Source organism: Octodon degus, unplaced genomic scaffold (assembly GCF_000260255.1).
Source record: "Octodon degus isolate 3935 unplaced genomic scaffold, OctDeg1.0 scaffold00055, whole genome shotgun sequence".
Lineage (NCBI taxonomy): Eukaryota > Metazoa > Chordata > Mammalia > Rodentia > Octodontidae > Octodon > Octodon degus.
In genome coordinates this window covers 2,763,966-2,781,359 of record NW_004524631.1, presented here as the reverse complement: position 1 = coordinate 2,781,359, position 17,394 = coordinate 2,763,966, and the positions used below count along the sequence as shown (strand labels likewise).

Below are 17,394 nucleotides of genomic sequence, written 5' to 3'. Positions count from 1 at the left end.
CGGAGATCGCGCGTGGCCGCCGCTGCAGGAACCGAGTCGGTGCCAGGAGCCCCGGCAGGAAAGGCGAGCCGGAGCCGGGAGCCCGAGGCCGGAGCCCGTCGGAGCCGGCGAGACCCGGAGACCCGGGCGCAGGCGAGGAGTGCGGACGGTTGCAGTGGTCGCCAAAGCCTTAGAGCGGCGCCCCTGGACCTGCAGCTCCTCACCCCAGAGCTGTGCCCTGGGACCAGAGACCAGGAGCTGGGAGATCCTGCGAGAGGTACCCAAAAAAGAAAGACCAGATTCCGGGCGTTCGGGGAGGGCTGCCTGGCAAAACGCGGAGGCTGAGCAGATGGAGGAACAATGCCGCCTCCAGGAGCAAACCCTCGCCTGAGCCCTCGCGGGGCGCCGAGCCACCGCTGCCAGCCTCCTGCTCGCTCCCCAGGCCCTCCGGCTCCATCTCGGGTGGGTTTCACCTCGTAGTTTGACAGGAATAGGAAAGTTGCTCCTCTTCCCAACAACGTTTCCAGTGAGGTGGTTTTCAGACCCGCGTGGTTCCAGTGGAGATGTCACTTTTTAGATCCCCCGCGATGAGCAACTAATACATTATGCAGTATTGGGCAATAAACTCTCCCGGGAAGAGAAGGTAGTCCAAACATTTAAACCGCTCTCCACTGGCTGCTGCCTGCCTCAGCACAATGCCTTGTGAGTACAAATGGAAAGCCACCTGCCATGAATTGAAAATTGTTGAGGTTGAGATTTTTTGAGTTGGGAATAATTTATACCGAAGGAGGCTATTAATATAATCAAAAGGAGGGAAATTATGTGTCCAACGTTTGATTCACTTGTGGTTATTGTAGTAATGAACGGCTGGCCTCTACAAAGGAATTAATTCTTTTTTCTATTTGCAGGGCTATACTGATACGTGGAGAACTTAGCAAATATGAATTTAGATACCTAATCCTGTATCTATCAATTTGCACTTTTATAGATAATTAATACTCTTATTGCTTTCTTTTCATACTATAACTACAGTAGGCTATAATTACCTAGAGTTCTAATCCTGTATATGAAGTTATTATTGTTATGCATTTCTCAGAAATTGTGTTCCCTTACTAAATGGATACAGGTATTAAAATGCCACTAGTAAAGGTATGTGTATCTACATTTGAATATAAAACTGTAAAATGTCTCAGCGTTATCATCAGCCATTGTAACCCAGCAGAACACTAGCTTTTTGAAATGAGTTCAGATGTAAGGGCTAGGCATGTGTTTAAAATATTAAACGTGAAGTACAAAAGCTTTAAGTTTACTGAGCCTTTGACAGAGAAAAAATCTAAGTCTGCCCGCATTGCTTGGTGTTCCAATGATGCACCAAGAAAGTGGAAGTTAATCATTACCTAGGCCTTCTGATTACATGGTTTGATTAAAAGAAGTCACTGTTTTCTGTAAGCCTGCTCTTCAGTAGTCTTCCCAATCCTCTTAGCCTAAGCAGAAATTGAGGGAGTTGATCTTTCAGCAGACTGTACTAGAGATGCTGGAGTCTGGATAAAAGAAACTGCCTGAGAGCCCCTTTCCCATGTCTCCTCCCCACCCCTCCCCAGTCCATTATGTTAAGCTTTATTCCCTCCGTGGAGCTTTATTTTGTGGAGTATACAGTGTATGTCTAGTTAGAGTCTTGAAGAGACATGTGTGAATTGTTTTGAAGCTGAGGTGGAATACACTGTCAGGGAAGGGTAGTTGAGAGAAAGCTCCATGTTGTGCTCCATGGGCAAGTTGTTGGAGGCTCCCTTGCCCCTCCCTGTCTGCATGGCTTCCCCAAATCACTCTCTAAAGTCTCTTTGAGCCTCAAATGTTGCATGTTCATTTCCACATTTGCTACTTTCCCATGGATATCCAGTGGCAACTTCTACATCTTCTTTCAACTTTCCTGAAATTACCTGCTTAGAGTATTTAAAAACATAAGATAATTAAGTAGCCAAAACTAGTGCATACAAACACAAATGTAAGAGTTTTGATCTTTTTATAAAATTTACACTCACATTTGAATGTTATTGACAATGTTTTATGGGAAATCATGTTTAACACTTTTAACAAATCACTGAAATGGTCTGTCTTTAGAAATTTAAAAATTATATTGAGGAAATGGTTCATAAGTGACTCAGAAAATGTTAATTTGTAGTTTTTATGAACAAAACATGAAGTTGAAATTTAGAAACTTCAACAGTTTGGCAATATACTTTTGCTATATTTTAAGAGGTTCTCAAGTGAAACTTGAAGCCTGTTTCCACATATTAAATTGCAAGTTAGTATATATGATTCCTCCATTTTATTGTAATTTTTTTTGTGTAACCACCCAAGTTCAACACATCGTATGCACTTATTTTTGTAAAATACAAGTCTGATCTTGTGGATCTCTGTTTAATAATGGCCAATAGCTCTTATAGCTTACTGGCCAACACCCACGATCCTCATAACATTCAACTTTTCTCATAAGTTTTAAATGAACTTCCCATACACACCGGACATTCTTCCCAATTTACTCTTAAGTTCATCCACAAAACTCTTAATAGCATCCACCACTTCAGGGTCCTGTGCTTGCTTCTGGCTCTTTTTGTTACGCATCTGCTGTCTCACACATCCTCAGTCACAGGGCAGGAAAGTATGTTCATACCTTAGGCTTGCCTTTCATACCTCAGGCCTGCCTCCTTCCTTTATCCTGACTCTGAGTTCTCACCATGTTATTGGTCTAGAAGTAACCCACTTTTTGTAGTCTTGGTGGTTGTCTTCCTTACTGGTTAGTGAATTAGTAGATATTAGAAACCCTACATGATTTATTATTCTATTCAGAACACATCCCCACTTATGAGTATAAAGGAGACAATAAATCAATAATATATGCATTATTTACAAATATATTTGCCTATTAAGTAACAGATAGGCTATCAGTGAATTAAGCAAATAGAAATTTACTGAGTTTCATATCAAGAGAAGACAATCAAGAGAAGATAATTAATTGCTTTAGCCTTTAATCAAAGAATCAGATTTCTTCTATCAACTTGGTACTATATTTTCCATGGTCACAAGATTCTTGCCAAGCCTCCAAACTCATTGTGCCCTTTAATCCTAAAACACAAGGTGGACACAAAGATAAAGAAGAGCACTGAAGCTCAATATTTCTCCATTTTGGCACTGTTGTGACTTTGGGGTGTGTGTGTGTGTGTGTGTGTGTGTGTGTGTGTGTAGGGGGAAGGTTCCTGCACATTGTAGCATGTTAGCAGTGATCCCAGACCCTCCTACTAGATGCCAGTAGGATGTTCCACCACTTGCTTCATCCAGAAAACCAAAAGTATATGCAGGGATTGTGAAATATCCCTGAGAGGTAAATCACCCCCCATGAGGACTATTGCTCTAGAGTAGGGGGAATATTTCTGTTTTCTACTCCATCTTTTTCTTTATATTGTAGGAATAATGTACATATGATAGGTTTTTACTTAATAAATAGGAAAGCATACTTTCTGAGATTTTTAAAAAGGAGAAGGAAATAGGCAGCTAAAGTCTACTCTTTGAGAACTATGTCCATGTGAAGAAGACATTCTCCCAACAGACTTCTATTCTCCAGTCACCTCCAGAACTCTGTCAGATGCCCAGCCTTATGTACGTGAGAGGTAGGGAGATATATATTGTAGTGTCACCTCTGAGTAAAATTGGAATACGTGAGAAGTAAAAATTGGAAACAGATTTGAGATTGAAAACTAGTAAGTCTTTTCACAAATAAATAATAAATTAATATTTAAAACTGATCTCAATGCTCAGAAATGAGAATAAGTAAAGAAAAGGTGAGCAGCCATCAGAGAAGGTAAACATATATTTTTGCATACTGGTGAAATAACTGCAATGCTGTGATTTCTTATTTCTTTGAATGATATTTTACTTATAAAATTATGAACAGGGTGTGCGTAACTTCTTCTTAACAATTTTCTTTTAAGCCTCACCTTATCTTCTCCAATCTATTGAATAAAACAGTCAAATTTTCTACTCATAATTGCAAATTAAATGTGGCAAACCATGTGAAAAGTCTCAAAGGAGATGAAACACAGATCTGTTGTTTTAAAACTGTCTAATGCTTATATTTACAAAATTATTACCTACTAGTAACAGCATTAGGTAAAATTTTAGTTTCTTGTACAGATGTGTTAGCATGGACTCTAGTATGTTTAAATTGAGTTGCTCGATTATTTACCTTAGTGTATTAGTAAGCACTGCCACTTACACTAGAGTCTTTATAGGGAGAATTCTGGCTTACAAAAAGACCTATCAACATGGCTATGGATGGCCAATCATATTGTCTGATGGAGTTTATTTTTCTGCTTTCTTTTTGATTTGTGTTCACTGTACCTTTGTTGGATGCCATTATTTGCTTGGATCAATGTCGGACATACACGTATAAAGTATGATGTCTATTGGGAAGCTTTGTCTGGTAAGAACTTCAGTAGCCAGTTAAAGGCCTTAACAAAAGAGACTAGACTAGAGTTGTGCTGACCCAGGATTAACTAACTCAGCAACTCAAGGATGTCTGCTTCATTGTAACTCTCTTGATTTACCATCATGGAACTTGTTATTATGGCTACCACCAAGCCAAAAACTCCTCTTCACACAGCCCTACACAGAGCAAGAAGATGAAAGTGGTCTTCCCATGGAATTGTCTCCTTTTATCCAGAAGGAAACTTTTCCCAAGAATCACAGGCAGACTTCCCTTTATGTCTAATGGACAATGTCACATCCCATTCCTGATAGCTGACAAGGAAGGAATACATTGTGCTCCCATGCTTGGGACTAGCCCTGGTCTGTTCTTTGAAGGCTGGAGGAAAAGTCTGTTTCCCCTATGGATGTGATAATGTCACACTTAAGCAAAAATCATAGGTCTCTTTCCTGGAAGGAAGGAGACAATCACTGTAACTTCAGGCAACTGACAAGGCATTCCACAAATCTTAGTTTGTCCATATCAAATTTCTTGTATTACAGTATGCCAACATTAAAATAAAATGCACAAAATAACTACATGATCTTTCAATCCACGGACATGAACAATGTTCTTACTAACCTTCATGCCACTGGTGTAGAATCTATTCTTATATGAAGTGTGGAGTTTTTTTGTCTGTTTTTAGTACTACCTAGGAAAGTTGGAAAAAAATATAAATGTGTCCGGAACAAGATAACTGCAAACACTGTGCTATATTGCATGTGTAAATAAATAAATTAATTTTAAAAACTACTATTTTTGGTGCCAGGGATCGAACTCAGGACATTGTGCTTGCCAGGCAAGCACTTATGCCACTGAGCTATCTCCCTGGCCCCAAACTCTACCTTGTTAACGTCTATCTTTATCTATAGTATAAACCATGGCTAAGTCAGAACATGTCCCATGTCCTCGTTATCAAGGAGATTATGTGTCCTTTAGGAAGAGTCAAAGAAAGAACAGAATCCTTTGGTCAGTTATTCTCAGGAAGAAGAAATTGACATCAGCTATACTCAAAAATTCCCTCTCTGTCTTGTTTACCAGGAGGGTCTAGGGAAAGATTCAATTTCTAGCCCACATACCAGTAAGCATTTCTCTCACTGAACATTGTAAGTCTTTATTTTTTGAACAAGGAAACCTTTATTTTCATTCTTTAGCCTGATTTCACGGAAGCGCAGAGCCAGTTCTGTGCTTAATTAGAAGAAATGCTCTTTAACTGTCTCCTTTAACCCTGATTTATTATTCAAAGTTACATTTTTCCTTAACTATCTCCTTTAACCCTGCTCTATTATTCCAAGTAACATTTTTAAACAGTAACTTTGTTTCAGGGTTTGATTGTTTTAAAGCTGTTATCATAGGCTGTTTCAAATTATATTTAAAAGGAAGAATATAATAAATATAAGTATAAAGATGATGTTTTCATTTATCAGTCAAAAATGTATTTTTGTTGAATGCTTAGGCATTATATGAATTACATGAATTATGCTGCTGAGTTTATGGCATAAGTGATGTACCAAGAATGATATGGGGAATGAGATTTCAGGGAAAGGAGATGCCAGCAGTACTCAAGTCTTTTGGATAAAGATAGGTGTTTCATTCTGTAGACAGATGGGAAATTTAGGCAGAGTAGGTGAAAGAAAGCATAAATAACCTGGACTCATAGTTATTTTGCTGTATGATCATGTGTCAGTTATTTTTCAATGTTTTCCTCCAGACTAAGAATAAACATTAATATCAAGGCTACAATGTGAAAAATTGATGAACTAGGAAAAGACTAGGTCTGGAATCACTGGGCTCCAAAGCAAACTTTGTGAGGACAGCGGCTCTCTCCAGCGTGTCAGAGTGATCTGTCAGCACCTGTCACCTTCTGTCGCTAGGGTTCTATTTTCAGGCGCCATGTCGGAAGTGGTCTATACTGCGGCAGACACCCTTGCACTTGGCTCCTGGCCTCCAAGGAAACTGAGTTTTGAATTGAACTTAAGATGATAGACACTACCTGGATTGAGGGTCACAAATAGAGGCTTTTCTTTTTTGTGTTTACATAATGTGTTTGAAAGTGGAAAAACAGCGAAATTAAGCTTTAAATAGATCTATATTTAGTGGGCATTACTGAACCGATTGATAACTACCAGAGGCATATGTTTCATGAGTGTCTCACTGGCCTTTGAACTGGACCTGAGTGCTACCTTCTAGAACAAATCTATTTAAAATTATTATAGTTAGTGGCATTTAATCTAAGGTATTAAAGATTGTTTAAGCCCCTATAAGAAAATAAAATGTTTAATTATATTTAATATACAAAACTTGAGCTAGTGCTCAAAACTAAGGAATTCTTATTAGATACATTATTTCTCACATACTGTAGAAAGAAGCAGACATTCCCTAATGAGGCAATTTCATGTTCTTTTCATGATACTTAGAATTTTTATTTTATTCCCCTATAAAAAGCAATATGTCAATCTTGTATATACATAAAAAGTAAACTAGCATAAAACATTCATTTAAGAATTCAAAAGTTTTCTTCCTCTTTAGAATCTCACTGTCTGAATAAGTTTTCATTCAGATTCACCCAATGCCGGATTTCTCCACGTAATGGTCTCTGTGTGCTAGCTGCTTACCAAGTTAGAGTGGACATTCTGAGGGCTCCCAGGAGCTGAAGAAGCTGATGTTGCCTGAACTCTGAAAGCCCTGGTGTTCATGCTTTGTTGATTATACTAAACTGTGACAGTGGATGATTTTCAGCCAATGTTTAGTACTCATGCCTTCTATGAATGTTGGAAACATGTCGGGAGTGGTGGTTGTTTGATTTTTACAAGAGAAATAAAACTAACTTCACAGACACAGTCTGTGGCAAATTAGATTTCCCCTACCATTTGGCTTTTCAACATTGTAAAATACATCCTGACTTCTGAGATCCTAAGTTATTTTAGAGTAGTGTGTCAGAGTCAATGAAATATAGTAATTTTAGTGCACAGATTATCATTTTTAAAACATGCTAATGTAATCTCTATAGCTAATTAGCAACTAATTAATCTCCAAATATTTGGATAAGAGATTAAAACCTAATTATTAAATAATGCAATTAGAATCTAACTCATTCTTTATGTTCCTTACAAATTATCCTCCCATTTTGCAATATATGAAATGAAGCAAACTTTGCAATAGAAAATAATAAAATCTTAGACTTGGAAGCATGAGTCCTGTTTGTAGACTCTTCTAGTAAATATCCATGTCACATTTTCTAGTTCCTTTTATGTATCTGGCTGGACCTTGGTTTTGGGATTTAAAATGGATACTTGGGACTATTAAAATTAAATAATTAGCTTTAAGTCATCTGAGGTATCAATATTCACTAATAAAAATGATCATGATGATAATGTATTGTGCATTTTAAGTTAGTACTATATAAATAATAGTGAGAGTTGTTTTAAACTGCTAAGGTAAACATACATGTAGTATAACTTTAACCTTTTTTTATGATACAGCTTTACACTTTTATAGATTTTTCAGAATCTTACCCATACATATCTTATTTATGAGAACCACTAGAAACAATGCAAGCAGAACAAAGTTAGGATTTAGAAATTCTTCTACTTAAACCTACTGGATTAGAAAGATTACTGAATAAACCAAAGTCAGATAAAGGATAGAAAAGTGGGAAGAGGCAAGAAAAAAAAATAAATTTTCCATCAAGAACAAAGAAAACTTATTCAAGAAATTAAATATTACTATATATAAATGTTCTTCTTAAAAGGAGAGTCATCAGTAAAAAGTAAGAGAAAATTGGCAGGTAAAAATGAAGTTTCCCTTTTTAAAAAAATGTTACCATTACTCAACCACATAATACTGATTTAAATGTGAATAAAAGGAAGAGGAGTCTCTGGTTGGATCAGTCAGATGCTACTATTTGCGGCTGTATCTTGACAGTTCTTACTGTGCAATCCCACAGACAACAATGTGTCTTCCTTGTATTGTATTTGAAAATTGCCAGTGCTCGTAAGTGGTCAGAGAGCTGGGCACTTACTCTGTGATGAATAACTAGCTCTCCAGATGTTACCATCATATTTCTCCACTCTCATTTCTCTCCCTAGAGCTCCATTAGCCATGGAGAACACATTGTTTTGCCCTTTATCTACTTACTTTTCTACAAAAGTGAGTTTATTTATAGAGCAGGAAGAAAACGCTTCTTTATTTTCTTTCTTTTTTTTTAACATCCTTATTGTTTTTATTTATTTTTATTTTTATTTTTTCAGGTTTTCTGAAGGCTTTATTTTGTCTTGTTCAATAAATAATTTCATAAAATTTTGAAATTTGACAGATGCCTCCTTTATATCTATTGAAATGATTGTCATTTTGACCTTCCTCTGTATTCCGTCTGTATTCCAGAGGTGCAATCTCTATACCTTTTTTTTTTATCATTTTTTCATAATTTTATTGATAAACAGCAATGAGACAGTTAGTTTTGAAGATACCATTTTAATACAATCATTGCACAGTATTAGAAAGTACAAGGTATAGAGAGACTGTTGCTATAAATTTTTATTGCATTAGTAATAAGTTATTTTAATCATCTAAATGGGTCCTTTTGTCCACAGGAAAGATAATGAAGACACTAGTTTTTAAGATGAAGAATATTATTTAGTGACTTATGACCTTAGGCTATTAAGTAGGGTTCTAAGATTATATTCGTAGTGCAATCACTTTTTATGACTAAAAGAGAAAATCACAATTTTTTAACCTCAGGTAGTCTGAGAAAGATATTGTATAAAAGAATAGTCTAACTTCATTAGTCTGTATATGATGAAACTGAGACTCATTGAATAATGACTTGCATGTTTATGTCATTGTGAAGCTTGAACTCTAACATCCTGGTCTTTATGTATTGATTTCATGAACTAATTTTATGTAGGGGACAATAGAACACATATCACCACCATGTATTTTATTTATAAATTGCCATGATTATATAATTAGTAGTTTAGGGCCAGCAAGATAGTTCAGTGGACTAAGTGCCTGCTTAGGCTAGTGCAGAGACTAGGGTTCTATCCCCAGCACCACATGTCATGCCAGCCCCCAGGTGCACTGAGCCAGCCACTGAGTCCAGGCATGGTGGCGCATGCCTGTAACCCCAGTCCTGGGGAGACTTAAACAGGAGGATCACTACAAGTCTGAGCTACATAGTGAGAACCTGTACCAAATACATTTTTAAAAAGAACCAAACTGAAAATAATTAGTAGTTTAAAACTGTAGGTAGTAATTATCAAAACTGGTAAAGATGGGAAGTAAACTTTTGGGAAGGTTGTGCGATGAACATGTTACTTTGTAGGTAACTATGATGTGACTATATGGAGAATCAACAAAGCATTGCTCCAAAAAGGGAAATAAAGCAAGATTAAGACATGTAGAGGAAAAAAAAAAAAAAAAGAATTGGGGCTGGGGAGATGGCTCAGTAGGATAAGCACTTGACCAGCAAACTCAAGGATCTGAGTTCAATCCCGGTTCTGCAAAAAAAAAAAAAAAAAAAAAGACATGTAGAGGGGTCAGGAAGATGGCTCAGCAAATGAGCGCTTCCCCAGCAAGCGCAAGGGCTTGAGTTCAATCCCTGGTTCTGGAAAGAAAAGAAAAGAAAAAAGACAGGTAGAAGTCATTGGCCATTCTGGGTTTTTCCAAAGCAAGTCCACATCCACACGCTGAGAAATGACTCTAAAAAGGAAAGAAAGATGCTTATTAAAAAAATTACTTCTATGTTCATTTTTCCATTAATTTTATTGAAAATCAGTAATTACATATCATTAAAATTGTAGACAAATATTGAAATGTGAAAGATAAATGATGCAGAAGAGTGATTTTTAGAGAAATATTTCTGAAATGAATACATCTCATGAGATTAATAGATTGCACACTGTAAATTAATTATTTACAAACTTAAATGATTATAACAATAAAAACTGTCCAAAATAAAAATGAAATCACAGATCAGTCATATAATAGTTCACTCTGTGTCAAACTCAAGAAACTTCTATCCATATAATTAGAATTTTCAAAGTAGAAAGGGGTAGGAAATATATGGCGGAACTAGGGATTGAAATCAGGCCCTTGCGCTTGCCAGGGAAGTGCTTATTCTACTGAGCTATCTCCCTGGCCCCTGGCAATAAATATTGAAGGATTTAAAATTTCTGAATTTAGTTGAACTTATAACACCACATTTCCAAGAAAAATGAACCTTTTGCACAAGAAATTTGAATAAAATCATACCAAGATACACAGAAATGAAACTGTCCAAAACTTACTGTAAAGAAAAAATCATTAAAGCATATACATAAAAATATTAGCTATGGAAGAACAAAATTAAATAGCATCTTATTCCACATTAGAAAGAAGAAGAAAAAAAAGACCAAGTGTGTAAGAAACTAGACTAATTGAAGGATTGAAAGAAAGAAAAAAAATCTGTCCTCTTTGAATTTTATACTTAGTGAACATACCTTTGAACACTAAAGTAAAATATTTTCCAGTTATACAAACTTGAAATATTCTAATTCTTCCAGAGGTAGCACATAGGAAATAAAAAGTTCAGAAGGTTTTTTTCCCCCCACCAATGGCTCTGGATGCCTTAGGGCATTTCTAGTATGGCTTGAGGATCTGGGAATCGAACCACAGCAACCTGAGCCTGACTGCTCTTATGTTCATTATTTTGACTTAGAATTCTGTAGATTAGGTATACTAAATGTGGGCTTATTCTGAATAACTGTCCTCAAAATAATTGGTTCACATTGTCAGAAGTTCAATTGTACTAGAAAACAAAGTAAATTAGTTAAAAATGGACAGCATAGCCTTTTAAGCATATGTATATCATAACTAGTTGATAAAAAAATCAAGTTGAGATCATTTGATTGTGGTCATCAAACACAAAGCAATTCTTACCACAAGCCTGCCTAGGTATGGTTTCCTATACATAGAGAGCACCTGTTCCTTAGCAAATAGGAGAAACACTGTCTTAAAAAAAAGATCTTTTTGCTATGCTCCTTTTTAATAGTCTTTCAGGAGGTCCTTTCATATCTGCTGATTGCAAAACAGTTATAATAAATAAATTCTATTGGTTAAGTAGTAGGGACTTTAGTTGGTGCCAGTTGGCCTTTAATACCCAGTGAACACAACTCAATATCACTTTAAAAATTGTAACATTTTTAAGGTCTAAGAGGTTCAAAGTTGTGTGATGTATATTCTTCTGTTTCTACTAAATTGCACATGAAATTGGCATATTCCTCCTGATTGTCCTTAAATCCACTCTCCATAAAGACAGCAGATCATTCTAGGAGTCAGTGGCTAAAATAGTCAGCATCTGGAGAACAGGAAGTCAGTTACAAGAATGTGAGTATATTTTGTCTAGCATTCCACAAACATAGTCATAATTTCTCAAGAGTGGGTACCTCATGACTCTGCCAGTCAGAAATGTATTGGCAATAGTCTAGGTATTCCATTTTGAATGCCATTCCATATCTAGTGTTTTCTCAAACTCCAAGAGATGTGCGCCTTCACAAAACAGCCTCCTTTCTTGGGCACTCTTCTGCCGTACAAACCTGTGATGAATAAGAGAGTAGGGGAAGTGTTTTTGTAAGGCAGAAAGAACGTGCAATTATTGGAAATAGTATCATTGACTGAAAAGCTGAAGCACACATAAAGACATTTTAAAAATGTAATATCCTTTATTTCTGCTGTATGCAAGCTTGCAAAACCAGTCACCTATCTGTGCTTATAAATGTCAACCTGGCTTCTGTTTGATTTAATTGAAAACTGTAGATGAATGTCTCATATTCTATATACTATAATGAGAAAGGAAAAAGATGTTCAGGGATTTGCCTCTGGCTATAAGGAAAATAAATCCAGCATCTATTTACCAGTTTACATGCTTTTTGGCTTCTGCTCATCAATATTATTTATTTGTCCTCATTTCTAGGTTTCCTCATCCCTGTATTTGGTAAACAACCTCTTTGGCATGACATTCTTTGTGTGTCTAAAATGAGGACACAATCCAAAGATTTCCTTTGCACTTTTGGACTCTTGCAAAGGCCTTCTAGCTATGAGTGTCAGCAACCAAAATGCTAATATGACAAGTTAGTCTTAATGTTTTCCTACCCCATGTAGTAGTCCACTAAAACAGATGGGTATAAACAGAAAAAGTAAAAAAGATCTATTTGAATCAAGAGCATTCCCAGTGAGAATAAGGCAAGCTATGCACCTGACGCTTACTGAAAGAATGTTTTTGGGAACTAGCGGGAGGTTGAGAGGGCATCCCTGGAGAATACGGAAGACTGAGAAATTAGGCACAGAGAAGAAAGAGGTTGGAAAACAATGCACAAGACTACAGGGAAGCACACTTGTGCTGTGATATGTTTAGCTTTTCTGGTGGTTTTCTTGTTAGGTTAGTAATAAAATGAATGATTCTACGTAGTCTTTACCTTCCTTTCACTTAGTTTTTCTGTATGTAAAAAGGAGTTGATATTATCCTCATATGACTATTACAGGATTAAAGAAATAATGTAGTGCTTTTGTCTGTCACATAAGTTATTCAAGGGTGTTCACATTACCGTGATAAAACACCACACAGATACATTCAAATACGTACTCTTCTTACTAACAGTATCTATCTATCTATCCATCCATCTATCTATCTATTCTGTGTATGCATGTAAGTATATGTGTCTATCTATCTTGCTTAACTATCATCTATCTGCATATCTGTCATCTATCTATCTATCTATCTATCTATCTATCTATCTATCTATCTCCCTTAGATCAATCTATCATCTTATCTATTTTGAGGTAGTCTTATTATGTTGCCCAAGCTGGTCTCTACCTCCTGGGATCAAATAATCCCCCTGCCTTAACCAATTATCTTGTGTTTTCTAGGGGCTAGATCAGACACAGTAGTAGGCACTGTGGGAAAGACATTGTCTACAATTGTGATAATTCTATTGCTTTTGTTTGAAGCTTCTCAAATTAAAATATAATATGTGCTACCCTGTTTTAGCTAATGCAAGAAAGATAGGACTGCTTTATTTCACCTACACATAGAATGAAAGATAAAGTACTGAGAAATGGTGAAATTGTCAGCTTTAAAAAAATTCAAGAACTCTGTCAGCATTAGAATGTGAAAACATTTGAGTCATAGGCTTGCTAGGGAGTGAGTGTTTAATAGGCGCCTTTGTAAAATCTCCAAACTAAGCTGTATCATTTTCTATACATGCTTAAATCTCTTAATTACAAAGCAACTTTAATTGCACATAAAGTAAGCCTCTTCAGTCATGTTTTAATCACACATGAAAAAAAATTAAATTTATCCCAATGTTATTTTCTGCATTTTAATTCTGAAATTTAAACTCTGGCATATTCTGTACCAAAAAATTGCTTTAAGCTAATGTTTATGCTTGCACATAATCCCACACTTTCAAGGCAACACTTAAAATATTCAGAAGAGCTTCACAAGAGGGAGTAGTTTAATTCAGTTGTTGACTCAGAGCCATTGTTCTTCACAGTTACAGCTCTGCTGGCATAGGCTACATATGGTCACTTGTTTTCTCAGTGTACAGGGTGATAATGCATTATCATTCTGGCTGGTGATGGAAGCTATGCTGTACTTTAGAGAAATACAGAAAGGAGGGTATGCTGCTTCTGGGTCAGAAAGGAGGACAAGATTGACATGGGAGGGTCTACAGAGGGCCTTAAAACTAATCACCACAGCCTGACACAGGGGAGGACTGACCTAGTAGTCATAGGAGTCTCTTAGGGAGCCTCAGCTTCAGTCACAAGCTGTTTGTGGTAGGACTCCCGTTGAAAGAGTGACCATTAGAGAGAACTATGTATCACAGTCAGGGGAGGAGATTGTGCCAGCCTCTGTCACCATTGCCATTCACAGAGGCCATCCCAGAGCCTCCAGTTGTCACTTGGAACAGACCTTTCATGACTCCATTTTGCTCTAATCACTGCTATGTGAGCCACAGGTCAAAGTTGGATACTGGGCTGGTGACTGATGATTGTTGAGGTCCATTAGAAGTCATTAAGTAATTTCTTCTGGAATTAGTACTGTTAGCAACAAAAAATGAAGGATTTTTGGCCAGACTTACATAATTTTTATTTTTAATTATTCGCACCTTCCTTTGATGTTTATGAACTAAGTAGCCAAGGAAGATCTTGTCAACCTGCACACCCAAATAATAATAACACAGAGACATCACCCCTCTAATCTTATTCCTTATGAAATTCTACTTCAGGAGACCTGTCAAGTAATGCAGGATTTGTGAGCTTCTACATTCCTTTCCTTACTAAACTAGTTTACATCTTGTTTGTGAATAAAAGCACTAATAATAGTAGTGACACCAGAGGGAGCCACTTACACACTTTTGTCTCCAGTATGGCAAAGCTAACAATAAGGCTTGAAATGCAGAAACACTAAGATTTTATTATAGAGTCTAAAAAAGAAAGGCAGAAAAGTAGATGATACCCAAGATGTGTTAGCAACAATTCCAAATCATGGAACTAGTAACAACCACTACATTTCTCCCACTTGAAATATTTGTGAGTGGTAATTGTTTGGCTATACTCCAGAAAGTAAATCATATTTCAAAATGCAAAACTGTAGTTGCAGCAAGAAATATTCTCTCTGATCCAAGCATTGTCCCTTTGCAAAATACTATTACCAACTTTGTGTGTGTGAAACCTATGCCAGTTTACTGTTTTTGTAATGCAAGTGGTGGCACGAAAAATAAAGAGGAAGAAGAAAACTTTAGATACATTCACTAGTGTGCTCAAGTATATCCTCTCTCACATTCACTCCCTGTCTCTCCCTCTTTTTCTTTTCTTTCCTTCCTTTTTTACACACAGATACACAGACACACACTCTCTTACACACACATACACACACATACTTCACATATGTTTCTAGAGATAACTTGTCGTAAGCACTTAGAACAAGAGTAATTGCAAAGACAACAGATAATTATGTTTTTGAGTTTCAAAATGGGGAGGAGAAAAAGTGGTACATAAAAAATAGAAGGCATGCATGTTAATTAACACACTGACCTTTTTCATGAAGAGTAATCATAAGAGAGAACCCTAAAAAATACCCTCTTAATAATTACTCTGGTTAAACATACTGTAAAAAGCTCTTATTTTGGTCAACTCTCACCTAAATCATAAAGACATCAGGCAGGTGGAATTGCTGCAGTTCTTCTAGCAAAAGGGCTTTATTTCTTTTCTTTTCTTTTATTTTTATATTTTTAAGGGCTTTATTTCTAACACTACTCAACAGTCCAGCTTCGGCAGCCCCAGATGAATCCCACAAGACAGGATCTTGATTTTCTATAAAATAAACTCAACTCTGTTGGCTCATGAAATGGTACTTTGCCGTCCCAGTAGGGTCTTCAGTGCAAAATCCAGACAAGAAATGTTTTCTGAGACACATTTCTGTATAATAGTGATTATCTTCAGGAAAGGGCTTGATTATTTGTGGTTTGCGCTTCTGAAAGAACAGAGAAAATAAGCATGAATGTTAGTTGTCCTTGATTTCTGGACAGCATTTATCCTTCTTCTTCATGTGACTCTTTCCTTCTCATCTGTAACACTGTCCTGGTCAACCTGTTCTGTCACAAACTGCCTGTGTCTAGTCTATTAAAAAGGAAGAAGTTGAGAAGGATAACGGGACACATTATGACTGCAGAATGGTTCTAATCAAGTGTCCTCTGTGTGTGCCTTTAAGATTACAAATTTGCCGTGAAGGAGGAAAGCATATATCATATTTTATATTTTATGTTTATTTCTCTGTTGATTTTGTTTGAATTTTTAATATAATACTTCTCAGTCTAGACAAATGAACCATCACTGAGGAAAGAATCCACTGAATTTTTGTCAGCTCTTAGTAGTTTGGTAGGTACTGATTAGCACTGGCTCCAGAAGCATTAGTAGGAGATTCTAGAAGATTATAGGTGGCAGCAATGGGCTGAATGGGGAGCCTTAGACCTCAGGATCTCACTTAGCTTTCTTACTCCACAGACAGGAAGTTTCCAAGAACTTTCTTTTTCCAGAGAGAATGAAACAGGAAGCAGCAGGGGTGGTGGGGTGGCAGTGGGTCACCAAGGTAGAGAAGTTGGTGTGATGTTTGGACAAAGCTGTCGCCATAGCACCTTGGTGGCATCTCCCTAGTTATACTGTTTTGAGATGAGTGATGGATTACGGAGGGGCAAGAAAATAATAGGCCCTGAAATGGGCACCCGCATGACTTACTCTTGCGCTGGGTTTGGCAGTAGTTTGTAGTTGCATTACTGACTTACAGAAAAGAGAGGAGACTGCTTGAACTGACTTGAGTGTAAGGAGGGAGATAGTTTGATATACTTCTCTCACTCGTTATGGACAAAAAGCCTGCCAAGGGCTACAGATTGCCCAGTCTCTCACTTTAGAACAATTAAAGAGCTACATTTGTTTTAGAATAGAACAAGGAATAATCCCCATAGAGTTAGGGTAGCAGTGAATTTAAGAGATCGCTGTTCCCTTACAATTGTCCCTGAGTTACTGCTCTGTGTCATTTGGCAGAAGGTACATAGATGCTTTACATTGTTACTGCAGAGCTTTTTTTTCATAATTTTATTGATAAACAAATAGCATTGAGACAGTTTCAAATCAAATCTCTAGGACAGTTTCAATAATTAACACACTGTATACACTCTTCTTAGTGGTTAATTGCTGTACAAGATGCGGACTTGAGATTTTATTTACAAACATCATTAGAACAAATCATTCTATTCTTTAAGAGAATGTAACTATGTATCTATCCTAACCACTTTGAATACACAGATACAAAATGGACATTCATCTGTATACCCTTTTTTGTTAAGTTCCGTTATTTGAAT

General features: G+C 36.7%; 1 protein-coding gene across 1 annotated transcript in view; it reads left to right on the top strand.

Moving 5' to 3' along the window:
- The first annotated feature begins 647 nt into the window (after nt 1-647).
- Nlgn1 (neuroligin 1) overlaps nt 648-17,394 on the top strand; it is a 908,803-nt gene continuing 892,056 nt past the window's right edge. Inside the window, exon 1 of the mRNA XM_004633437.2 lies at nt 648-681. The gene's annotated coding sequence lies outside the window, so the exon portion shown is untranslated. The remainder of the gene's footprint in view (nt 682-17,394) is intronic.